Source organism: Taeniopygia guttata, chromosome 2 (genome assembly GCF_048771995.1).
Source record: "Taeniopygia guttata chromosome 2, bTaeGut7.mat, whole genome shotgun sequence".
Taxonomy (NCBI): domain Eukaryota; kingdom Metazoa; phylum Chordata; class Aves; order Passeriformes; family Estrildidae; genus Taeniopygia; species Taeniopygia guttata.
Window position 1 is genome coordinate 70,057,299 of NC_133026.1, and position 27,067 is coordinate 70,084,365.

The window sequence follows — 27,067 nt, forward strand, 5'->3', positions numbered from 1 at the left end:
CAGCAAACCCTGAAGGGATGAGTTATATTGTATTGGGCATCTCCTGTCCCACAGGAAATTTAGAACCTCAAATCTTCTTTGGGATCTCACTGAATATTTTTTCTATTCTACCTAATTAAAAAAATATTTTAGTTAAGCTTGACATATTTATTGAACCCAGGCTAGAAATGAATACTGACAGATTTTTTGGAAAGACATGTGAAATTATTTTAGTAAAATGCATTCACCTACTTCCTAAAACTGCTTTGTTTGAGGGAAAAGTGGGAAAGTATTTATCCAGAGACTATATATTCTGTGCTACTAAAAGAAATTCTGTTACAAGGTAAAAAATGCATGGAAATATGTATAGATATATATAGCAGGCACAGGCCATGGTATGTTCTGTGCAGAGGTTGTCACCTATTCCAAGGTGTCTGGCAGGATTTGTTTGTAATTCCAAAAATTACAGCTGATGGCTATATTTGACATGAAGAAATAAAGCAAAGGAAAAAAAATTATTGTAAATAAAAGTGAAAAAAGATAAAGCTTTAAAGGAAACATTTTTAAACAGAAATAGAAAATATGTAAACAAGAAAACTTTTTGGTAGCAAACATTTCTAACCAGTCCTTAACAGGTCAGATACATTAAATTGCACACCTGCAGCACATTTTTATGTTTAAAAATTCATTAAAAAAATATTGAAGGTGCATTTCTCTTCAATCTCTTCTCTAATGAATATATTTGCATATGATCACAGCTTTTCTCCTTTAGTGCTTTCTTACTCATTTCCTAAGTCCTCAGTCTGTAACCTGATCTTGTGGGATTTGCAAAGCTGAGGCCAAAGTCACCATGGAAATGTCATGACATTGCCATTTTCAGAAGTGCCTGGTCATTGTAAGGGGCTGACATGGTGCAGCTTCATGGCTGCACGAATAAACTGTGCAATTTCTTTCACTGCCAATGGACTTTTTGTGTAAATAGGAAGAGGTAAAGGAATTGTTGCCTGTTTTGTCTATGTATTATACTTAGTTTTTGAAGTGTGATTATAAAATAATTTGAGCTACTCTTCAAAAACAGCTCTTCCCAAGGCTTGAAGGCTTTCATATTGTTACAGTCTTCCTCGGGAAAAAAATAAGAAAAAACCCAACAACAACCCAATAGGAGGGAGTGGAGTGCAGCACAATCTTTGCGTCACTTTCTCCTTATAGGTTTTCTGATTTGGCTGTGGTTTCAAAGCTTGGGGCTAATATTCCCTGTAGAGCACATTTCAGGAGTGTTTGGCTTTATATAATGGTATGATGTGTTTCACATAATACCATTCCACCCTCTAGACACCAGAAAGGATAACATTTTTGTAGTGAATAAAATTATCTTGTTTGTATCCTTTATAAGAATGAATATGTTAAACAAAAATAGTTAACTAAAAAGAAAGTATATACTAAAAGTAATTCTAATTAAAGAGCTGAAGTTTCATTCAAATTATGATATTCTTTCCTTTAAAAAAAAACCCAGGAACCTGACACAAATTCTGTACAAAAATTCTACTTTTCTGAGCAAGTATAGTGTATAACCTTCTTTTAAAACTTATGAGTTTTAAAATCAATCTTTAAAAAGCAGAGGAGTGACCTGTATCAAAATAGTACATTTTTACATTCAGTTTTTCTGTGAGGGACACAATCATAGTATTAAAGATTTCTGATATACTCTAAATCTATTAATAATAAAGAAAAATAATTCAGTAATAGGTAGGAGAAAGAGAGCCAGGTTACAATTAATGATGATTGAAGAACAGAATGCCTCGGTTTTTTTAATATTTATTTTTCTTCTTTACAACAGTGGAACAAAAGTGTATTTCATGTTGACTTGCAAAATTAAAATAGAATGGTATGAGTTTGTAGCACATTTTGCCATTATGGCTCTTGAGTTCATGTGTAGACATATCCTGTAGCTGGATCCATTATTTTCACATGGCTGTGAGCTGATGATTCCAAATAATTAAATGATGATAAAAGCAGAAGGTTTTTTTCAGTTTACGCCAGACTTGTTCTGGAGAAAAATATCATCTTTACGTAAATCGGTTAATGTAACTCGAATATTCTTCCTGTTGTAGTCACAAAATCTTCCACAAAACCTTCTTTCCTACATTGGTCATAAATTGGTGACTGTTAAAAAAAATAAAGAAAATAAAAATAAACAAAAAACCCAAACCCATTTCATTTTAAGCAGTGTCAGTAGAAACAAACCCTTTTACTTATTAGAAAGAGTGATCATCACAAGGATAGAAAGGCAAAGGGCCAGTCATTTTTACAGTGCTCCAATTTTACTCTCTGCCTTGTATGAACAAGTATGAAGGATTTGTAACTACACTAGCAGTAACAGAACCTGCAGGTATTTGGTTTAATAAAGACCTCATTAATACCATAAAATCTTAGTGTGAGGTAGAGCTGCTCTTAACCATTCTCACTCGGCTAGATGTGAAGAACCTTCAAAGCCTGTAAACATGCCAGCAGTAAATGACTATACATTCCCTGCAGCCACCTTTCACTGCAGAAAGGTTTTTAATTTAGATCCCTCATATCTTTTAAAGGCTTAAAAAAAAATTTCCTTATCTTCTTTTTTTTTTTTTTCTTTCTCTATTTTCTTCTTTTCAGAACATGAATCTGTGAGGAGGAAAAAAAGACAACAAAAATGCTTGACATCTGGAGAGAATTTCAAACAGCTTTTTGCATTCTGAAATTCAACCTGGAAGGTTTTTTAGAAAGATGAGTAAAAGACCAATCAGTAAGAGACAGACCTAGCATATCTGAAAGGTCCATGTGAGTGTTCAGTGCTCTCCACTAGAGATTTCGTGGAGGAATACGGTTATTCTGAAGGCTTTTCCTAAGAACATCAGTTCAGAAAGGGCTGTTAGCCACTGAATAAAGGCAGACACAATTGCTATCACATTGTCCAGGACTGCATTACACACACATGCCTCAAAATGACTGTGAATGAAAAAGAATATAGCATAAAATATAAAAAATATACTGCTGGTGTTTCTGTTTGTTCTGTTTTCTATGGGAAGATGTCCCTAGTGTTTCTGTTTTGTGATAGATCTAAGATATTGAGTTCTAGAGGTTTGGAATAAAATCAGTAAAGCATGTGTTGATATTTCTGCAGGAAGAGTTTTAATATTGTATCTTCTAATACCTTTGGAACTAAGACTATTTCCATAACCCTGATGGAGTGTGACTTGTCTGTATATGAAGGCATAGGTAATATGCCTAAACTGCACATAAAATTATGCTCTGTTTTCATTCCTTCAGGATCATCCACACATCATATAGCCCTATTTAATTTGTACTGGCTTTAGTTTTCCTTTCTCAGCTGTTAACATATGTTCTATTTGTGCCCTACTGTGATACCACAGGAAAAAAAAAAGTTGCTTGACTTCCCAAAATCCATTAGTCTGTCACCTGTCTCCATGTATCTATCTAGATGTAATGATGTCCATACTTGCATCATACAACTCACACACATACCTAATTTTGTTCTGGTTAAATGGTCTGTATCAGTCCAGAAATTTGTTTCACAGACACATCTAGTCACATGCACGCTAGAAACCTCTCACACAAGTATGCGTGCATGCAAACTCAAGTCACAGGCTTACTGCATGCAATGGGTGCCAGACCCAGTCAAAGATTCAGGAAAAATTAGGAGGCCACAATCCATGTTGATTTGTAATGCTCTTGACAGAATAAAGTTCCATGCAAGCAATGGAATGGGTGATCTGGCTGGTCTCAGCCTCCTTTCATAGAGAATTTTGTGCTAATGGAAGACCAGCTGATCCTAGCACATTGTCAAGTGAATTGGACTATTTTTGTCAATAGGTCATGCACTTAGCATACATGATCCTATGGCTAGAGTTAGAGAAATGCTATGGTCTTCCCTGGGATAGTTTGACAGGATGCTGAATTAGTGCAGTCTGTAGGGTGAAGTTTGGTACAGCTCCTTTGCTAAAACATACCCCTGGAGTTTTAGGGAAGAATTATGTTTCAGATCCTTATTTGATTAGGAGTGAAATCTAGTATTTTGAATACTGATAGGGCTTGGCAAAGAAAAGATAGCATTATAAGGAGACAAGTAGTTTTTTTGCCTCATTTATAATCTTGTTGCTAATGAATATTGCTTGCATGAACATGGCAGGTAACAGGCAAGTCATTTAACTGTCACTTTGATCCACTGTTTGAGAACATAAAACTTATAAAACTTACTTTTCTTTCTGGCAAAGACTTCTTCACTCATTTTAATTTGTGATTTTTGTTCAGAATTTTAGCTATTGGAAGTATACTGATGCCATATCCTTCTTGTTATTTTAAGCTTGGCAAAATCCATGTAGGGGTTTAGCAAAACTGAGAATAGTTATCTGTCTCATTCCTAGTAACTATCAAAAATGTTATCAGCTAAGTAGATTTTATTATTAACAATATATATATTTTTTTTTGGTAGGACAAGAATTTCATGACACATTTCCTTGAAGTTATTTTCTACCAGCTACTCCGATAGTTTTTTGGAAGAGGCTTTTAATAAAGAGGAGGTGTGTATCATTCCCTCAGGGTGTCAACCAGGTTACTGGATAATTCTGGAAACAATGGTTCCCATATCTAAGCCTAGTTCCACCAAGATCCAGCCTGCATTCTGAGATTCTGCTCAGATGTTTTATCATAGCGTATGGTGGAATGAGAAGGGATGCCTTATATATGGATCTATTTCTATATAAATTATGTTTATATATATAAATGACTAGAGTCTGTTTATGGATGAAAAGATAGGGCTTAGGTATTTTCATATATTTAAAAAGATTATTTGATGCAAAATACTGGTGTGCTGTTCTGCTCAGGAGACTCTGGAAACTGGCTTGCTGCCGTTGGAACCCAGGAATGTTTTTCAAATATGCTTAAGGGCCATCTGGGCTAGAGATATTTAAGTTACAAGCACAGCCATGGATCCCTAGTGCCAAATTCAGATTTGGCATTCATTTTGGAATTTGACCATTAAGAGAAAGAGCAACATAAAATTGTATCTATCAATTGTTTTTAACTGCAGGTGAGTAATACTGAATCCAGAGGAACCCGATATTCTGGCCTTGCTAAGAAAGCTGGAGAATGAGTTGTATCACTGAGGAGTCTGTAATTTCAACTCGTTTGTGACACTGTTGTTTTATTTGGGGTTTATGATACCCAAATCACCTCTTTTCTATGTCTCAACACAATTCTCAGAGACAGAGGCTGAAGAGAGCAATACTGGAACACTCCTTAGTTAAGGAAAGACCAGACTCAGGATTTGGAGGAGCTATGGCACAAAATAATATCTGCTTTGTCACACTAGCCAATATGCTGGGAGATTTTAGATGCCGTGTTTGCCATGGCTATCTAGTTTGTCTACCAGTTGTCTGCTCTTCTGTTTCTTTCCCTACAGTTCAACACAGAACCAGATCTAGCTCTAAAGTGTGAGGGAGGATACATGGAATCACCTTAATTACTTTGTTGTCTGTAGACAGCAAATAGTTAGTGTTTCAATTTTATACCCATCAACTGTCACCTAATTTAGTGGATACTCATTTATGTCCAGCAGAGAATTTTGAAATTATAATCAATATGAAGATGCCACAGAGGAATAATAATAAACTTCTTAGGAGCTGGAAATCCATTTAATAAATCAGGAGGTTGAGTAAATAATACCACATGTATGTGGCAAGCGCTGTCTGTATAACTGTGGTTACAGCTCCAAATCACTCCTAAATATCCTACAAAATAAAAGTAGATTTAGTCATTATTATTGGAAAGTCTGCTCATGGGACCATATCAAATGCAGTTACAACAGCATAAAACATGAGAAACATGAAAGTTCTTGGTTTTTTTGTTTTTTTTTTTTTTACAAGAGAGGTAGTTTTCTTTGATTTTCTGGCAAAGCATGTGTATATTTGTATATCTGAGAAGGGTAAAGACATGGGATGAAAGTGGATGAAAGAAAGCTGCAAAAAAAGTGAGGAACACTTATTCCAAAGGGAAGAGTGCTGCCTAGCTGAAGGATTGACAGAAAGGCTTGGGTGATACTCTTCCTGGTATCTTACTGGTATGGTTTCACTGCTTCACCCAGCTTCCTGTCTGTGGGCCAGTTCCATACCTCATGAGCTTGCGTGGCACAGGTCACAGGAGTGAATAATCTGAAGGGGTTAGGGCATTTAGACCAAGCTTGTGCTATGTAACCCCAGCTCTGATACTGATATTCCTGTGTGGCCTTGATCATGTTCCACAACATTTTTGCCTCATTAGCTTCAGCAATAGGAGTGGGTGATATTTATCTGAGAGCTTCATAGGAAATTTTCTACCAACCAAGCCTTCTCTAAGGAGATGTAATGTGATTTTGTATAGTGAATCTGATCAGACAACACTCTTACCCATCAACTGGCTGAAGACTTAAGAACCTACTTTCACCCAGATCTACAACACAGGTACGCAGTTATGTGTGACGTCTCTACCGAACCATGTGTTGGGTGCTGTTTCTAAAGAAGAGAAGTAGTAATGGGCTAAAGATTCCCATCTGCCTGACTTTGGTACAGCAAGCTAGTTAATGGTTTCACAGCTGTTTCTGCAGCTCTCTCTCCATGCTGCCTTTCTGCGGGAGAATGTGTAGAGCAGAGGGAGCAGGCTGCTGTCGGGGGATTGACTAGGTGACCTCTGAGGCCCTTCCAACCTGAGTGGTTTTGTGATTGCATAATTTGATGCATGTGTTAAAGTGGGCTGATCTTAGAGTGTAATTAAGAAACAAAGCAAGAAGCCAGAAATCTATGGTCATTTCTTCCACTCTTGCTGCTTTATATTCCATCAGTTTAAGAAGATTAGAGGACCGTGTGTCTGTGTGTCTCTTGATTATAGAGCAGTACCTAAAAGACCAGCATCTGACCTTTTTGTTAATTTCTTCTAACATTGGAGATGGAATGTTTATGGCAGATCTGCTCTTCTTACATCACAGAAACTACAGAAAGTTTGGTGCCTCCTGGGAGTGTACTGCTTACATGCTTCACTGTATACATGCATAGGTAAAACCCCTATATGCTCCCACAAGCATAACAGCCACCAACTGGTTCTGGGCACAAGAAGACCTCATGCTATGCCTGACAGCTGCCTTTCTCAGTAGCATTTTTCATATAGCAGAAGAAAGGGATTTGCTCTGCTTGTAGCAGAACTTTATTCCCAGCTGTCATCTTCCATGAAGACACCTTGGTCCACACTAAACACAAGCCACTGGTGATTCATCCAATCCTGATCCCCCTGCCTACACCTGGCAGTCTCCAAGACCACCCCACAGGACAGATTAATTGCTCCCATGGTCTGTATGTAGCCCATGGGCTGTAGACTGGTGACTACACTGCCTCGATTACCAGAACTATTACTGCTTTAAAGGCCGGAGAGGTGGCGAGAAGAGATTCCCTGAATGCTTTAACTCCTTGCACTCCTGATCTACGCGACAGGTAGTGTTTAAAATTAGAAAGCATGGCTCCCTTTGCAGCCCCTTTCCCAGAGATTCCTCTGGGGGGATGAAGTCATGCCCACAGCTCACTGCCCCATGAGTGGGCAGCCTGTCTCCGGCAGCGTCAGCAGGAACCAGCACGGCGAGCTTAAAAGACTGTCAGGGGTTGGCGGGTCATCCACCCAAAGGCAGGAAAGAAGGGGGAGGGAGGGAGAAGAATTGAAAAATAACCACAAAGAGAACAAGCTCTTTTTTGAAATTGGAAACTTTAAAGAAAAGATTTATGAACCTTTGGGTTTATGAAACCACCTGGTGCTTTGGAGTTTGCTGCTGGTTAAATTTGGCAGTTCAAAGTTTGGTGGTTGTTTTCCTCCATTAAAAAAAAAAAGAGAAAAAGACATTTAGAATAGTCTAATTCCACATGTGCATTGATCTTTTAAAACTCACGCCCACTTAACTTTGAGCTCTACTTGTAAAAATCAGAAAGATTTAGGGGGGGAAGGCTGTTACTTTTTAAGGGCAGCTTCACCATTTGTGGTGCGCGTTGAGCAGCGCGGCCCCTGAACTCCAGCTTTGCCGTCTGCTCAGTTTCCTCGCGGGTGCACAGTGTGACTTGTGCTCTGTTTTGACAGTTGGTGACCTGTGACCCCCAACCCATAAAATGTTTAGGCTGGGGACGCCTGAGAGGAGCTCTCAGACGTGATGGTTGGCGACTCTTTTGAGACAGACCCATCATCTTTCCCCCCAGCCCATATATAGCAGCAACGTGGAGCCAGTGGGTTTTGCTCACACAGCAGTTTGAGTCAGCAACTTCCCCCCACGCCTCTTGTTCTGGGTTTCCAAGGAAAAGAGGGGTAAAAATTACAGAAGGAGAGAATAAGCATCTCATTTTGCCTTTAGCGTCGGACTACATTTGAGCTCATGGATCTCAGCCATGATGCACAGCAGCAAAACTCAGTTTAAATTCTTCTTTTGCAGGAGCATCTGAAGCTAGAAGGGATCATTAGAGAGTTATGAAGTCTGTCCTTTGGTACTGAAACAGCAGCAATACAGCTTAATTTTTTTTGTAGCTCGTTTCCTCCTGCTGTTTTTATACTGACTGATTATGCCTTATTACAATATTTGTAGAGACAGATAGTTATTAGATTTGGATGAATCATTCAGAATGAACAATTTATTCAGCACGTTGCTTATTTTGCCTTCTTAAATTTGCAATTAAAAACTGTGTTACTCTTAAATACATTCATTATTTCAAAATTAGCTGTCAGTTACATGAGTGAATATTCTTGTTCTGAGTTCATTTGCAGTCATTTTCATGAAAAATATTGGTAATTTCCAGTGCTCTGGCTATCTCTGTGACTCAGGTGAGGCTATCTCTGTTGTCCTTTTAGAGATGCAAGTATTGTAGCAGCAATAATGTTATTCTGTGTTTTGTGTTTAATTCTAAACAAATTTAATTTCAGGTTGTTAGGGCTTGATTATAGACTTGAAAACATGGTGCAGAAGTGTTTATACATAACCAGGTATTTGAGATTAAAGTTGTTCTCTTGCCAAGCTTTCATTAAATGTTTATAGAAAGTGAAGGATGCTGGCCTTTAAGGACTAATATAAGAATGTGTATGAAAGCCTCAGTTTTATAACTGGTGAAAAATAACATCTGTTTCTTCTTTCTTCTGTTAATTCTCCTTTGACATGGCCAGCCTTGTAGCATAAATGAGAGGTTTCTTATCGCATCTGAATCTCTGTCTATGGCAGGAGTTGAAGCAGTCATTGCAGCTTAAGCAAAACTGAAGATTTTTGTTTCCAGTCAAAACCACACTTAACAGGTAGAGTTCACTCCTGTAACCCAGTAAGAAGATTTAAAGAGCTGGTCTGTTTCTAGGTTTGCCCTGTGACTTCTGACCCTCCTGTCAAAGGTTACACTTGGCAGTATAGCTTGTCCTCTGGCTTATTAACTCCTAAGATCACTCATATACCTGGCTCTGCAATTAGAATTTTACTAGTTTGGAGCTTATTAACTCAGCCTCTAATTGCCAAGATCCATCTGCAAGGGATAAAAAATATGTCTGGGTAAAAAGTTTTAAATGGCACAGGATTAATTTTTTAGCACAGTGATAGCATTAATTCACATGCTAATTCTGCATTTTTGCTCCTCACAGCTTACAGCTCTTGAAAAAGAGTTTATGTGCTTTGTCCTCCTTTTTCAGAACAAATGTGAGTTTTTCTGCTAGTTCAGTCTTATGTCAAGAGCATGCAATAAAGATAAAGGTTATTTCTCCACAATAATTTGCTCCATGATAAAAGAACATATTTCCTAGGGATCTAGGTTAAATTTCTGACTCTTCCTTTATGTTCCTATGCATGTTAATTCACAAGTTTCTGCACTGGTTCTCTATGTGCAGAGAAATGGATCAATTTCTCTTCTGTATCACCCTTTACATTGCTAGTTAAAACTGAAAAGTATTTAATCTGAGGATCACATGCACTGGGTGCTGGTGTAGAGTTCAGCACACAGAGATTATGACCTTGTTTGGGGTCACACTTAATATTCCTAGGAGGTGGGCAGGATTATCCCCATTCTTCTGATAGGCCAGTTGAGGAAAAGTAAAGCTGAGAGTTTATTAGAAGTAAGAAAGTAGAAGGAACTCTATTTATATTCTCTTCCAGATTTTTGTTTTACTTGCATCTCAAGCCTTCTTTAGGCACAGGCAAAAAGGGGGTATTCATCTTGGAAATCTGGGTACAGGCAGAGCCTGTGAGCCTTCCTTTTATCATGAGGACAGCAGAAATTAATTGACCTATGGTGTTAATCCCTTGAAGAAATTCTGCTCACCTTTGCTTAAGAGCAAAGTTACCTGTCTCAGAAAAGCACATATTCCATATGGGCACACATTTCCTGCAGGAAAGGTTAGGTGGTTATACCTTTTCACATTCAGTTCCAGGACAGAATTGGGTATGCTAATGCTTGGAAATATTGGAAATATTATGTGGATGCTTTTGGTGTCAGATTTTCATGTATAAATCTTGGTGCCACAGAAGGTAATACCTCTGTTTCTTCCAATTCCAAACAATTTAAGTGGAAAAAAACTGGGAAAAAGGAAAGGGGAAAACTGGTGGTAGAGAAACTGCTCACATCTTCTGTGCTGCCTTGAAAGCCTAAACTAGATTTTCTGGCTCTTTGGAGCAATGAGAATTTAGTCATTTAGTACCATAGGCCCAAGATATCATCCTCTGCTTATTCAGTTTCAGTTTCCTTGAGTTGGACTATCAGAATCCAACTGTGGAAGCAAATCTCTCACCTGCTAGAGCTATCGAGTAATCAAGGTATTACTCAAGAGGCTAAAGCTCTTTTGACTTTCAACCTGGGGCCCATGAGAGTGATGCAAAAGGATGCTTGCCTCACCTGTGGCTAATTAACTAAAATTAAGTGAAGCAGAACTCAAGAACTGTAATAATTTAAATCCATTGCAAAAGGATGTGATGTCGCAAAAAAAAAAAAACCAAAAAAAAAAAAACCACAAAAAAACCAAAAAAAAAACCAAAACAAAACAAGAAACCCCCAAAAAACCCATAAAAGACATAAGAACTGCACTAAGCAATAGTCTTGTTGGGAAATACAGTAACACAGTCACATAGTGGCTTACAGTACGAATTCCACAAACACTGCTGGAGGCTCAGGTCAGAAGTGCAAACATATGTGAAGAGCAGTGAGTGGAGAGAGGTCGAGAATGAAATAAATGTGTGCATCCTGCCTCAATGTTAAGATCTGTGTGTTTGTCTTACCCACTCAAAGGCTGCTTCTGGGTGGTTCCTGGGATAACCATGTGCCCCAGGCCTCTGACAGAATTTTTTTTTGAGATCTAGAAATGGTTTAGATATACCCTACAGGCACAAAGGTATGTACCGCATATCTGTAACATCTTATAGAAGTAATGGAACCAGGAGAGGAAAATATTTTATATTATTTAATATAAAATATAAAGGAAAATATATTTAATTTAATTACCTCCTTAATTTTCTGTTGTTTTATGGAAACAAGTACACCTTTAATATTTGCAAACTGAAATTAGGATTTTGCAAAGCATTGGACAGCAGAATTCAAGTTTAATGCACTATGTGTACATAAAAAACTGAGACAATAATATGGATTATAAAGCTATGGCTTTACTTAGTGCACACATATGCACACCTACAGATAAATGTGAAAACAAGTCAAAGAACTTTGCTCAGTATGATTCAGTTATATTGATCTAGTAATGAATCCTGCAAAATTATAAATTAGTTAAAAGACAGATTTCATTGTCTCTTGGTATAACAGAGAGAAGAATGATGTGAAACTATATTAAGAACACTGAGCTATGGGCTAAAGAAATTACGATGCCTATCTACAAGAATTTCCCAGGTTAATTTTATCAGCTATGCTGATTAGCATCAGTTTGGCTGAATTATTTGCCTTTCAAAATTATTTCCACTGGGGCATGGTTAGTCTCTTTGCCTTATGGTCCTTTCACCTGAAGCTTACAAGGCACAGTAGGGTCAGTTTTGTGGAATCTTTGAACTTGAGGTAATAGAATATGACCTTGAGAAGTGCAACTTCTTTTATGTTTTCAGTATTGATATCTGCTAGAAATTACCCTTGCTGTGCATGGTGTCTGAGTTTTGGTTCTGTTGATCTTGGTTCATTGTGGTATCTATGGGCACCCATGGCTGATAAAAAATTAATGTATATTTATATGCAATAAATGAAACATATCTCTAAAAGTATACTGGTCAACAAAAAGGAATATTTATGAACATGTACTGTAGTGGGGCAATTGAGAGAAATTAAACAATCACTTTTATTTTTTCTTTTGAGAATAACTTTTGCTAAACAGAGAGAATAATAATTTATGTCTGACTTCACAGTCTGTACCAAACAATTTTTTAGGATGAGCAGGTACAAATCATAGCCAAGACATATGACCTTTGTGCAGTATTTAGTGAGAATATGACACTTTTTGTTGTGTTTGTTCTCAGATTTTCCAAATTAAGAAAAATAGTTTATTTTCTCACAGCAGATATATTAGGGATGTCTTTGCAAAACAATACAAAGAAAAACTATCTCTGTATAGGTAGTACTTCAGGGATATGAAAATTTATGCCTACACATGTTGACTCAACAAAGAATTGATCATATCTGCCATTATGTTCTTGAAAAAAAGGCGGTGTCCATGTAAGAAATGGCAAATACTCTTGCAATCAAAAACATCTTCTTGAATGATAATTGGGTTCTTTTGATCAATTTAGAATGCTTTTTACCCCACAGATACATACTAATAAAAAGAGCCAGTAAAATTTAACAGTGACTGGTATAAGCAAATAGTTATGTCATATAAATCCTAATGCAGTCATAGCAAATATAGGATTTGCCATCTGCTTTTGTTTATATCAGGTAAGCAGAGATGAAATTTTCAAACTGTGATTTTTAGCTGTAGGAGAAATATTTGCTCACCTCATGCTGTCTCTTGTTCTGTTTCTCACTGAGAGAACCTGTGTGGAAAAGGTAGATGAAGTGTAAGGTAAAGTTAGGCCATCTCAATCCTTTAGGGAAAAAAAAAAAAAAAGAGAAGGTATTTAACTAGAAATTAAAAAACCCCAACCAAACAGAACCTTCATGAAAACATCAGCAAACACATAAATGCTTTCCGATCAACAGTTCTCTGGGAAAACTGTTGTGGTAAGCTGCAAGCATATCATTATTTTATTTGTTATTATAAAAGGGAGAAGTGTTTGTGACAATAGTTTCTCAATGACAGTGAATTGTGTTTGCCACCCACTTCTCCAAAGAATCCGTTCTACTAAAAGCTTTGAAAGATCCTGAGCTGATTGATTTGAGCAAGAGAGTCTCTGTTGGGAGTGTTTTTTCTTCTAAAGTTTCATTCTGACTACAGAACTGATGGTAGATCACTGCAGTCAGCTGAGGCTTAGCCAGTCACCTCCAGAGATGACAAGAGCATGGAGTTTGCTGCTGAGCTGTCCATGGCTGGGCCAGAAAGAGATCTCTGGGCCATGTTATGGCAGAGGATATAAGCTTTATAAGCGTTCATTGTACAAACTCAGACATGATGTGCTCTATTGGGAAATTATGACCACTGCCTATTCTACATATTCAAAACCAGGGTCTGGAATTGCCTTTGCACATAAATTATTTCCTCTCTGAAGTGATGTATCACTTGCTGTACAAAGCACTGAGTGCCTTTCCTGGTTTTGTGTAGCAACTAAACTTTCTTATTTCATCACAGAATAAAGTGAAGAACAAATCTTTCCTAGTTCCCACTGAAATAAAGGAAAGGTTTTTGTTTTCTTTAACAGCCTGTGTGATTTCTTGTGCAGTAATCTTCATCTCTTTTAATTCAGCAATGTAGTCTGAAAATTGATTATATTTCCTTATGATTCTCTGGGGAATAAGTACTGCTATGTGTGTTTGGTCTCAGAATAACTTGATCTGATTTCAGGAAAGTTGTCCCTGATCTGCATAATTTCAATTGAGGATGTAATGAGAATGTCTGAGTAATTATACAGTTTAAATATTTCTCAAATTATTCACTAGTATTTGAAAATGTGAATAACTAGATTTACCTTAAGAGTTCCTAACCTATTACCTGTACAATAGGACAACTGTTTACCTGCTAAGTGTGGTATTTTATTTTCTCCTCTTTTTTCTTTTGGCTCAGCTTTATCTGGAGAAGTAAGCTGAGCAGCCATTGTAGCTGATGATATTGTTTCCTCAAATTTATAAAGAGTTGAAAATTAACATTGCTCATTTACTTACCTCTGAAGTACTTACACAAACCTGTTATTAGGAAACTTATGTTATTTTGATGTTACTAGCTCTTCTTTCTGAATACAAATTATTGACCCATAACTACGTAAAAGAAACAAAATCCTTCTAATCACTTACAAAAATACAGAAGTCTGCTCTTAAATTAGAGGATTAACTGGCTAGGATTGACTTTGCATATGGAATGGCAGGAGGAAAGGGCAGCCTGAGTCATGTATAACTGGCCTTGTTTATCTCAGTAAGAGAGAGAGAGAGAGAGAGGAAAATTTAATTTAGTGCATGCAATTTAGCATGCAAAAGGTCAAACTGGTGCATGCCTGCAGGTAGTTAATTAGAAAACTGCTATAATTTCCAACCCAAACAATGTTAAGCAATAGAAATGTAAATATTGGCACTTGCACTGTGAGGGTGATTTCAGCTGATGTTCATAAACCACGCTTCTGTCCTGAGCATTTTACATGATACATATGGTTTCAATTAAACAATAGTGTTTCTCCATCCTCAGCCCTTTTATTGCCTCCAGTATGGTTGGAACAGAGGGTACAACAGAGCAGAAGTGCAGCTGGGGCAGGATGCCTCTTGGGTGGACTCAAGTTTGCTTTAATTGAATCTAAAAAAATAAAATTAAAAAAAAAAATAATCTGACACATGGCATGTGCCATCTGACAATGGGCAAAAAGCCTCAGATCAGTGACAAATGAGAGGGAAGGGAGACTGTGGCTGTATTACCAGAAAGCAGCTCTTAACTAGGTGAGGGAAATTTGTGTGTGCAGGAGCTACTGGGAATTCTTTTGAAACAGAACTTTTTTTTTTTTTTTTCTCTAGCTTTCCCTTCTCCCTTTTATTTTACATTCTTTATAATTTTGAACTTCCACGCAGCCCTTTCAACCCAGTGCAGACAATCATGGAGCTGTACAGGGTCCGAGTTCATTTTTGTGCCTACTTTTTTTTTAATAGGCTAGTAACCTGGGAAACATATTTCTTTGTTTTTTCAAGATGATGAACATCTTTTACTTCTTTTAAATTTCCCAGATGTATGCTTCAATTAGCCAAAGGATACCATTCTCCTGTCCTATTTTTCCTTCTGTAAATAAACAGAGTAACTTTTTCCCCTACACATGAGGTCTCATAGGAAAATTACTTTCCTTCTCACCACAATACACATATACATTTCCATACATCTTGTAGTGCTGCTGCCTGACATTCAGTTGGTTTTTTTTTTTTTTTTCTGAAAATAATAATTTATTCAAATCCCAAATAAATTGGACTCAAATCAAGTATTGATGTTAGATCTGATTGGGACCCTATATGCGGCAAGCGTAAAATTCTCGTTTCTGTCCCATGTGTCAGAAAATCGTGTCTGAATTCAAAACCCTAGAGATAGATGCACAAATGCAGCTGCTTTCTTATTTAGTGGAGCTACTCATAGTCAACTTATTATTCTAATTTTCCAAAGTCTGTCCTGGCTTACAGAATCGCTTCAGGGCATAAAGTGTTGATTTTGTTCTGAAAACTTATGTGTGGTTTAGGTGCTGACTGTCTATGGGCATGATCTTTTCACATATTGAGTGCTTTGTAGGAAGTGCAGAATTCCCTCTGCTCATGTTGTATTTAAGGTGTGAGGTAAATGGAAAGAGTCAGCAGAGACCTTGAGAAAGCCTCACTTTTCCAAGGAGTATCATCATGTACTTGAGCTTTGCTAGGCACTTGTAGTCTCCAAACCTTTGGCAATGTAAATAGTCAGACATAATCTAATGTAAGCCTCATTTATTTCTACTCCCAGAAGGGAACAGATGAGGAGGCTGGAATAGTTTTAACGTTCTTGAGCTGTGTGTGGATGTTGAGGAGAAAATAGTCTTGTTTGCTACAGCATGTTTTCATTTTGAAACTATGAAAACTATGAAGATGTACCCAGAGAGGGCAGGCTGGGGTCAGTGTCATGACTGTGGTGTGCACTGGCTGGTAGAGGGCCAGCACCAAGAGCAGCACTGAGCAGATGAAGCCTGATATCTCAGCTGAGCAGCAGGGCTCAGACACAGCACTCAAGGCAGCTCTGAGATGACTCGGGAGTGGGAGTCCTGGCTGGGAAATGCAGCTGGCTATTTCCTGCCTCACTGCTTGACTTTGCTTACTGCTCTATGGAGCAGAGAGAGCTGTACACCCACCCCTTCCTCTGCCATTCTTGACATTTCCAACTGCTAAAGTAACCTGTGAAAATAATGTGAAGGAGGTAGATGGATAAATACAGCTTTCTACTTTCTTTTCATAAATGTGGGAATCCAGGGCATCCCTCTGGCTGCCCTGGAAGGTTTGGGACCCTGGCAGGGGGTCAGGAACCCCCCTGTACAGAGCCCTGAGAGACACTGTCTCTGATCTCTGTCCATGGAAAAGAGTTTTCAATCTTACAGGATGAATTACAAGCTCAAAGTGTTTGATATAAATAACAATTGTGACACGGGTACAAAAGTAAAATTTTAAGATTCTAGATAAGGGGTTCAAAGGGGACAAGATGGAGGAAATTTGGTGTGTCTTGTCCTTTTTCTCCTTCTTAATGCCCTCCATGTTTCACTGTAGTGTTGGCATTTTTCTATTGGTTTAGGCTGGGGACACACTATTCAACGTAGGTGATAAATATTAGCACATTATTGTAAATATAGCACAGGTAGTTTCTGGTATATAATGTTTGTACCATCCCACTGGGGGCAGAGCCCCGCACACTGCCCTGCAGGACAGACCTGCTGCAGGGCAGCAGAACATGTTATAGATAAGCAAGAATAAACAACCTTAAAAACCAGCACAAAAAAATTATAACTTCTTCTTTAGCAGCAGAGCTAAAAACCAGAAACTTTCTACAATCTCAGAATCATCAATACCACAGATTCCAACACATAAATGTAGAGGGAATCCATTGGATTTGATCCATTTGATTTGATCCAAAAAGAGCTAGCAAATTTAATTAATTTTAATTGAAAATATAAGTGCAATTTCTTGATGGCATTTCCACTACTGTTGTTTACTTACCTATCATCCCATAAACAAATAAAAGCTCTGGTCCACTGTCAGAGAAGATCTGTTCCAAATTCCACAGAGGACAAGAAGAGAGTCCTGGACTAAGGGGAAAGCTGGAAAGGCAAAGTGAGAGTACCAGTCTCATTTGGTCCTGTAAATAGCCAAGTGCTGAAACCTGAGATCACAAGTATCTTCTTGATTTACCTTAGGTGGAGAAACATCAATGAGAATGTAGGTATGTGTAAAATTAACCACACTTTTAAGCCTGAAGAACTAGGGCTTAAACCACTCTCAATTGTATGTCATGATTTTTACTTGCTTTTTCAATGCCACTTTCTGTAGGCTTAAAGGCAAAATATGAACGCTGAATAAGAAAACAGTAACTTTGTCTAATATTTCTCAGTTTACTTTTTTTTTTTTTTTAATGCTGTAGGTTTCATAAACAGGAGAGACCTTTTGAAGGTTCTAACAAGTCACACTGATGAAAGCAGATTTCAGTCCACACAGCCAAATTTCCGCATGAAGGTGCTCATTGTACTCCTAAATCCATAGCTCTCATAGCAGGCTTAAGTCACTCTACCCAAGAAAGAAAAGATTAATTGTGTGTTACTCACAAAGAGGTTATGAAGTCTTGATCTGTGAAGCACAGAATTGTCACTTAAGGGTGTCACCTTCTCCAGAAGAGAGTCAGGTTTGAGGGCGTACTGTGCCACTTAGGTCCTAGACAATATAGCAAAGCAGTGACTGTTGGAGGACATTGTAGTGGGATCACATGGATAGCTCAGAAGATTGATCAGGAAGTTTACAAACAAGCATTTTTGTCCTAATATTTCTCAGCTTCTCCAAGAAAGATCAGTTCCATAGGGAGCAGCACTTAGCAGAGAGTGTAATGTATGGTTGCAGTTTTGTTTATGGAAAATTGCAGAAGAAGAGGGTAGTGGGTTGGTTCACGATGCATTTCTGTTCCCAGGAATACTAAGGGGCTACAAACAAACAAACAAAAACCCACCAAAAAAAAAAAAAAAAATTCCCCACCTTACCTTAAGCAAGGCACCAAGGATGTGATATTCTTGCTGCTAACTTGTCACTAAGGCCTGACAAAATTCACAAACATAAAAAATCTGCGCGGGGACACTAACTTTAACTCCAGCTGTGATTTTGATGACTGATTTACAGGATTAAATATGTTGGCAGTGAAGGCTGGAAAACTGGACTGAGTCCTGAGAAGCTGTGCGGTGGGAAGTAAGGAAGACACGCTCCCCTGCGGGCCCAGGGAATGATTCCAGGTGCCTGGTGGGACTTTAGACTGTCAGCTAAGGTACAACACACACACATCAAAATCAGCCTTCTCATGGATGCTGAATGGGAGGTGTGGTGGGAAGACCCACACCATTGTGCTTTATACCATTGAAACGAATTATTAACGTGTCTGCCTCCGATATAGTCTGGTGCCAAAAGTAATCCCAAAGAGAATTCTAAGGACTTTAGAAGTGTGAGAGATTAATGTAGATTTGCTCATCATGGGAAATTCCACTTTAAAATGTTCACTGCTTAACTTCTAAAGGTCTGGTCTCTTAGTATTTGTTTGCCTCAGTACAATCAGTGAAAGAAACCCATATTTAGGAAAAAAAAAAAAAAAAGAAACAGCAAAATTGGTTAATATTCTGTGACTGTGATAGAGTGGACTTACCTAATATGCTTTTGCTAAATTTATGGTAACAATCTTCCCAGATTGAAGCTTTCACTAATAATAACAAATAGATAAGTAGCCTTTCACCAGGCCCCAGGAAAATGGTTCCCTGACGGCTTCTCAGACCAGTTCTGTGGCTGATAGGCATATAAATGCCACAAGCAATCCATCTGAAATTTTTGAAACAGAATGCATTATTCTGGAGTTTGAATGTTTGCCCAAATAGATGTTTGCAAAATAGATGGTCTGTTTACCAGAATTTTGATTATATTTTTAGTCATTTGACCAAATTCCTGGAAATCCTAGTGACTTGGGAAAAGGCTTAGCAAAAAGCCCATTTGATTAAATAATTAGGGCATTTTTTTTTTATTTGTTTGGTTTAATTACTGATGTGTAGCACAAATTGCTTTATGGTCTCTGTCTCTACTGTAAGAAGGCTAGAATTTTGATTCATTTGATAATATGACTCATTTAGCTGTGGCATATATACTAGGATTAAAAATTGCTGAGCAGAAGGACAGGGAATTTGTGCACTTTTACTACCTTTTGGCAAGGTTTCTTTGGAAAATAGTTTGTTTTTATTAATAACACAAAACTGTAGTAAAATTGTCAAAAAGATATTAATATATTATGGCATCTCACACAATAGGCAGTTCACCAAAGGAGCATCAGGAAAGGAAATATTGAAGATGGTGGAAATTAATCTGTTAATCATAGCAGGTTTCAGTGTTTTAGACTATTATAGGGGTGATGGTAAAATAGCAGGGGTCTGAAGTTTAAACTCTATTTTGGTGAGCCTTGAAGCAAAAATCCAAATTCTCTCCTAAAACTAATCTAGAAGTAAATCTTTGTGTGAACTGGGTTTCCTTAGCTAAGGTCATTCAAAAACAAAGAGGAAAAAAACCAGAAACTCTCCATGAAAGACAGAGAAATGCAGTGGGTGTGTTCATGCAGTCACTCTGAGGTGAACATAATGGAAACCAGGATGTTCGCAGTTTTTGTTGTTAAACTCATTGCTAATGCCAGTGGGAGATTTTTCTTTCTAATTCAGTAAGAACTTGTAGGATTTTATCTACAAACAAGAAGAAAGAAATAGATATAGGGTAACGCTTCAAGTGAGGGGAAGATTGAACATTTCTCAAAAAACCTGAGGCTGCAATGTGATTATAAGAAATGAAGATAATCTGAGATAGAAATAAGCTACACCTAACTGGAAAATAATGTTAATAATACCAAAGAAGAATAAATATTTGACATCAATTGACTCTTATCCAGTGTTAAATGGAAACACATGCTTTGTAGTAGGAGCTAGCTCAGGGAAGGAGGAGGAGGTGGCAAGAAGCCCCAAGCTCTTTTTCATTTCAGTTTTGTACTCAATCACAGCTGCTGCCAAATTAGCCCATAAAAGCTCAGCCAAATCAAGACCATTCAGTTCAAGGCTGAAACATTTCTCTCTCTCTCTCTTTCTCCCTTCTTAACTTTGTTCATAAACATGCTGCAGTCAGGTGTTAATTACAATCCCTTAGAGCCCCGCAGATTCTCCTGGGGAAAATGACTGGACTCAGCACTTTGCAGATCTGTTTATTTTACTTTACTGCACTTTAGTTACCCTGGCTGGCTTGTTACAGACAGAGGAGAGAGAGAAAAGCCCAGCCTGCTGCAGCGTCTAGGGGAAGCAAGGACTATCCCTCTTCCCAACTGAGCAGACTACATGAGGACTGCTTGCCTTGCTTGTGTGTTGAAGCGTTCTTTCTCTGGGGACCTGACCTTTCAATATCCTGAAAAATCTGCTTCTTGCCAAGTTGTTCCAAGCCATATTCTCCCATGCCATGCTTCACAGGCAAAAGGCATGTGTGAGAACATCTTGCCACATATTATTTATTTTTGCTAACAACAAGAATTATTTGCTAATCTCTGATGACGTGATCAGCACTGAACAAGACATAGAGAAGCAGAGAGCATACCCTGAGGAGTTTATAATTTTGAAGACAAACATAGATGAGAAAACATGCACTTAGAAGACCCTGAAGTAGATGTTGACCTACTAAGAATTTTAAATTAATTAACTGGGGTGGGACATTATTTTTTTCTTTGATGCAGTCTGCTTTAAAGAACAGACTGTTTTACTTGTGCTCTAGAAAGAAAATGTTGTCATGAAAAGCATACATGTCTTACCTTACTATTCCCTCTCTGGGAAATAAATTGGGCCATACTCTTATGTATGAAAATTGGCAGGCTATTGTTGAAGTAGATGCAGTGCTGTTAAGTTACATCAGGTGGGCCCCTGATACAAGAGGTTCACAGGAACCTGCATGATTTAAGATATGCTAAAAAGTTAATTGTTCTGAGCTCACAGAAGTTTGAATATGAATTTTAGGTCCTAGGTATCAACTTGCTATTTCTTGGAATATACACTTTTCCTAGGTAGAGAAATGCTTTTGTTCAAGTGAGGAGAAATTCCAGATATTTTTATACCACCTAAGTATGCACACCAGAAGAATTGATTCTTAATTAAATGGAAAGTAAATTAATGTTACTCCTAAAAGTGGCACATGTACGTGTACTCCAAGGTACACATATAACCACAAAAAATATATTTTTTTATTTGGGAAGCTATGCTAATTGAGACAGAGACAATACAAAGCAACACAGTAAATTTTCAGAAAGTTTCAAATTGTCTATAGCATGCCTACTTTTTATACATTCTTACAAAACTCATAAGTTTACACTTTACTCATTGGTCATGAGAGACAAAGTGCTTATTGGAATAGGCAGTTGCAGATTTCTCTTATTTATCCTTCCTTCTTTCTTGGTTTCTATGTTGACAACCTTGGTAGAAAATTCTTTCAGGGATAAACATGGATCTTCTTATCAAACTTTGCTCTGGCTCACAGAAGTCACTGCAAAACCTCTTCCGCAGGAAGCAATACCTTCTTCTGTGCAGCTTTATTTCTGTTGTAGTTTTATGAGAATTGTTTCGACTGTTGACCAGTGCTTTCTTGGAAATCAGACAAATCCACAGTGCAAAGTTTTGCCTAAATTACCAGCAGCAAACTAAGATGTGAAATGACGTTGTGTTATGTGAAATGACTGCACTGAAACTCCTGTGGATGCTGAGGGGGAACATTGAGGGTTCCTTTGCATGAAGTGCCTTCCTCAACTGCATGTAAAAGTACACACGCAGGGAGCAGCTAACACGGCGTGAATTCATACTGTCGCTTGTAAATTCACACCCTACCTTCTTTGTGTAAGCAAACCAATAGTCAAGGCTTTGTATTCATTCTGCTGGCATAAACCTGAATGAATAGATGAACCTTACACCTTGCCCTGAAGGCAAACACATTTGGGCCAATATGATGCCTAATGGAGGGAATGCTGTCAGGAGCCACGGCACCGCAGTAAATGATCTTGGGAGATTTAGTAAAAGTGCTTCAGTAAATGTACTTCAGAAATTCTGTATGAGGAAAGAGGATATTCTCACTGTCAGAGGAACAAGATCACCTAGCACTCTGGAAGAATGTGATTATGACTTGAAATACAGTTTTTTACTCTGTTGGTCAGTCCTTTCTGAACAGTTTTGAAGGGAATCTTATTGAATATCAGATTTCTCTAACATTTTAGGTAGAATGAATACTAATTATTTATTATCTCTGGCAGTGAAAGTTACAGGAGTGCAGCTGAGCTCAGACATGCCAAGTCTCATGTAGCTAAAAATGAGACTCTCACAGCAACTTCTGGACCTTTCCTTAAAAATCTCCTTCTCTAATGAGTATTCCTCAAGGTTTTTTAATGAGATATTTAAAATTCTTTTTCAGGTACTTTGAACTGTCCTTCCAAAATGTCACTCCTTGACAGCCCTCTAAAACACAGTCATCCAGTGCTGAGTTGATTCCCATCTGATGTAAAGTAGAAACAGTGAAATCATCTGCTCAGGTTTCGCTGAAGGTCAAAAGCAGTCTAAAGATCAGGGGGACCTTGCCTGAGAGGGATGAGAATCTCCCTTTTCTCCTGCCACTGTTACTTTTGTGGGAATATACAGAGAGCTGTCTTTCATGCTTTTATTAGATTCTAATGTGAAAAGCATATGTTTTTACAAACACACATAAGCCATCAGGCTGTTTTTTAAATTTCTGTTATTTGATGGCCTCAGGAATCCATTTGCAGAATGTGATTTTGCCTAAATATTTACTGTGAAGCATTTATCTTTGTTTAACAGTCTAAGAAATTGCACGTGCTTAAAAAGCCGCTCAGTTTTCAATGACTGGGGCTACAGCAGTTTTATTAAAAGTATTTTCTTGTGGTTTGACCCGAAAGATTCAGAGAGGTATGAAAAAAGCATCGTGACAAAAATCCTCTCCCTACAGTGCTAAAAGTAAGCTTTCAAAAGGGAAGTGGTGCTGATTGCAGACTGGGGAGGTGACAAGCATGAACTACCTATGTTCATAGTGGATTCAGAGTGCTACTGTAGATTTCAAAATGGGCAAAGTGGAAGAGCTGCTGAAGCCTGTGTATACAGATACTTGCTCATACTAAAGACCACATCTTCAATGTTATAGTAGAGCCAGAATAATTCTTGGACAAGTGTATGCTTATCTATTCTGCAATCACAGCTTCATTTTGTGGTTTTTGTTTTCTAACTCTTGAACTGGATACTTCATCTGAGGAAGTTTCAGTTAACTTCTGCGCTCATGAGGCAAATTCAGGGGAAAATAAACCATACTTTTCTGAGATATTGTTCATGATGGATTGAGTTCTGTGGAGACTTCTCTTGCTTCCTACTTCTGATAGAGATGTATCCTAAATTACTAACTCGAACTGGATGACTAGCAGTCATGTAGAAGACATCAAACAGGACCAGAGAATGAGCATAGACAGCACCATCATACTCTTGCTGAACACGATGTGCAAGAAAACACCATGGACTGCCATACTTATTCATCACTGAGCTGAGTTCTGCTCATTTTATGTACTTGAGAATTTATGGCTAATATTGGACTCTGGCCTGGGTGCTGTGCAGAGAAACACCACACTATATCAGTAGATGCTAAACAAAACAGTCACATTGGTGATGGCTTGCCAGAACTGAAAGGTTTCCCTGATCCCCAGGATGGCTTCTAAAGCCTCTATTGCTATTTGCTCCAGAGATGTTTTTCATATGTTTCAAGGAGAGCATAGGTCAGCATTTGTTAACACATGTTGGCAAGAAACTCAGAGGTACAAAAGTTTGGGGTACTGACCACCTAAGGGCTGCATTTCCACTATTCCCCGAGCATGGGGTGTTAGAATTTATGACTGTCTGTGGAGATGTTTCTCCACAACTATCTAAAACCAAAGCTGCTGGATTATGTGAAGAGTGCAGAACAGAAGTTCTTTGCTCTTAGTAACAGCAGAATATGTGACAATTTCTGTTCTACAATTTCTGTACAAATTCCCTCCATCTGTCCTTTATCTCATGGCATCAAATTCATGAAACTATCCTGAAAAAAAAAAAAAAAAAGAGAGAGAGTGTTGTAGCTACTTGTGAAAGCACTTTTCTTCCCCTAGATATACAGGATAGCATAGTCCAAGTTAGGTTCTGTCCTTGGGACATCTTTTCAGATCTGAATTGCTTATGCACTGCCTGTGTTTTGCAGCAACCTGCAGGCCAGTCCTTCTCCCTGTCCCTGCTTCGCATGCTTGTGTTGGGGAGGTCTGAGGTGCCTTTAAATCAGAGCACAAGCAGTAAGAAGCTGCTTTGCCTGTTGTGTTTTGGCATGTGGCAAATGTGACCTCTGGTGTGCTGTGGACAGCCCTGGATATGGCACCAGAGTTCAAGGGAACTGCAGGGACCCTTGCAATCACTTCTCCATTTTAACTCTTGTGAACAAGCAGGTCGTGCCTGACAGTTACATTAGCAAAGCACTTAAGCTTTAAAGGGTTTCTATTCCAGATTAGTTTAAAGTAATTTTACTACCTGCTTAGAATTTCTTCTGTATTACTGTTTAATTGCTTAATATGTGAGTTAGTCAATAAAATAATTTACTACATCAAAACAGCCAGAGGCCAGACAACATGGCTCAACACCTGGCCAAAGCCTTCACACAGCCTGGCCCATGGGACACATTTCACTGAGAAAAGAAGCACTTGGCTGAAATGTCAGTATTATCCCTCAATCTTTCTCTGAATAGCACAGCATTTGTAACTGGTAGCTGGGTGACCATGGGGTACCTGAGAGGGGATTTCACTTTTAGCATGTGAGGTGTTCATGCTCTATAAACCTTGTATTGTTGAACTCCTTGGGTATATCAACAGAGTACAGACATATTGAACCCATTAGCTATGTGCAAATGATTTGGACAGAAAATACTCCACTTCATTATTATTTTTAAAGAAAGATGAAGTAATGCAATGCAATTGTAAGAACCTGAAATATGACTGATTTATTGAGAGACACCATATTTGGTGGCTTCAGTGACGGAGCTGAAAAAAATCTTGCAAGTAAGAAACACAACAGGGACACTTCTGGTTTGAAAAATCACCTAATGTTTACTGCAGTTTTTGGAAATACTGGCACAACTTCTGTTTTATTCAAATGTATGTGACTTAGTTAATTATTTATAAGCAGAATCTGGTCTTCTTATGTTTTTCAGCCTAGTGCACCGTTCTCAATTTTACTGCTGGAAGTGAAGTTAAAGTGAGAATTCCAATGTTTGTCTAAAGATTAAATTGACCCAGACGGAAAGAGTTGAAAAGAGTGGGTTTGTTCTTCATCTTTTGTTCTCTTAAGCACTCTGGATTCTAACTGGAAAATAAATGGAAAAGGTGTACTGCAACCTAAAAGAAAAGCTGCTGCTGTGGCACCTCCTACCAGAGAGGTTTATACTAAGTTTTTTGATTACTTATGCAAACTCAAAATACATTGTGTGCAGCGTGCTCTTCCATAGAATCTTGATGTCACTGAGAAATCATTGCAAGGAACTAGATGGTCCTTGGGCTTATTAACAACTTTCTGTTGTAATTAATTCCTCCTGTCCATGCCTGTCAACTAAAATTTGTATGGACTTAGAAATTGCTGCTAGAAGTTGAGCTTTTAATTTTTCTTCTAGGCATTTTTGATAAGATTAACAAGCTTCATAACTAAAAAGAGATGGTATTTTCATTTCCCTTCCTCTGAAGCCCACAGGTTAAGACAGCAAGATGTATTTTGGGGGTCTGAGTTAAGGACATTTGTGTCACTGGTTGAGAGTGTGAATTTGAAGGACTCTCCTGTACTATGATAGTAGGGCTGAAAAATATCACCATTCTTGCATGTTAAAATACTTTTGGGGGGTAATATAATGTGTCTGCTCTGCTGGAAAATGATATACCTTTGCTGGTTAGTATTTTAGTGGTAATTTTAAAGTGCTCCCAGAATGCTCTGTGACACAGTATTTAGCGTGGTCTGTGGAGGATTGTGGATTTGTGAGTGAGGAATAGACTTTAGATATTTTGTTTCTTTGGAGAGTATTCCAATTAAGGAAAAAGTAGGTATATATCATCACACCATCTAGGCACTTTTTTTCCTTCAGTTAAAAGCAAGCCACCTAGAAAGCCTCAATCACATTTTTTTTTCTCTTTGCTTACATGCCTGAAAATACAGTTGAATGTTTGAGATTTGTCTTTTTATTCTGTTTTAAATTTCTGCTCTGGAAAAATGAAATTGTAGGTAGAATAAAGGAGGGACTTTGCGAGTTGATCTTGTGTAAATCCTGTGAGTTCCCTGTGCAATCTGATGTCAGATGCTCAAGACAGTCATGAAATTTTTTGATATGTCTGCAGTGCAATTAGAGAGATGAGCAGGTTTTCTGGGTACTTTCTGAAATGTCTGCTGTGAACTGAAATCTGTGCCACCAATAGTCTGTGCTGTCTATGGCAACTGATCCAGAAATCACCCTATGCTATGACAGAGCCATGCCTTCCTAGACTGAAAAGCATCAATCAATTGCCAGATTTTTAAAGTATTTCATAGATGTCTTTCAAGCCTACTACTTACTTCCTTCTTAAGGAGTCTTGTGTTGACTAAATACATTTGTAAAAT

The 27,067-nt window shown here is 38.0% G+C and overlaps 1 long non-coding RNA gene across 1 annotated transcript; it reads right to left on the reverse strand.

Moving 5' to 3' along the window:
• Nucleotides 1-1,777: 1,777 nt before the first annotated feature.
• On the reverse strand, nucleotides 1,778-18,878 carry LOC140682337 (uncharacterized). The gene is made up of 3 exons (XR_012053952.1): nucleotides 17,334-18,878; nucleotides 12,984-13,021; nucleotides 1,778-2,142 (listed from the first exon to the last, which is right to left on the reverse strand). It is a non-coding gene; the product is annotated as an uncharacterized lncRNA (long non-coding RNA).
• Nucleotides 18,879-27,067: the final 8,189 nt, after the last annotated feature.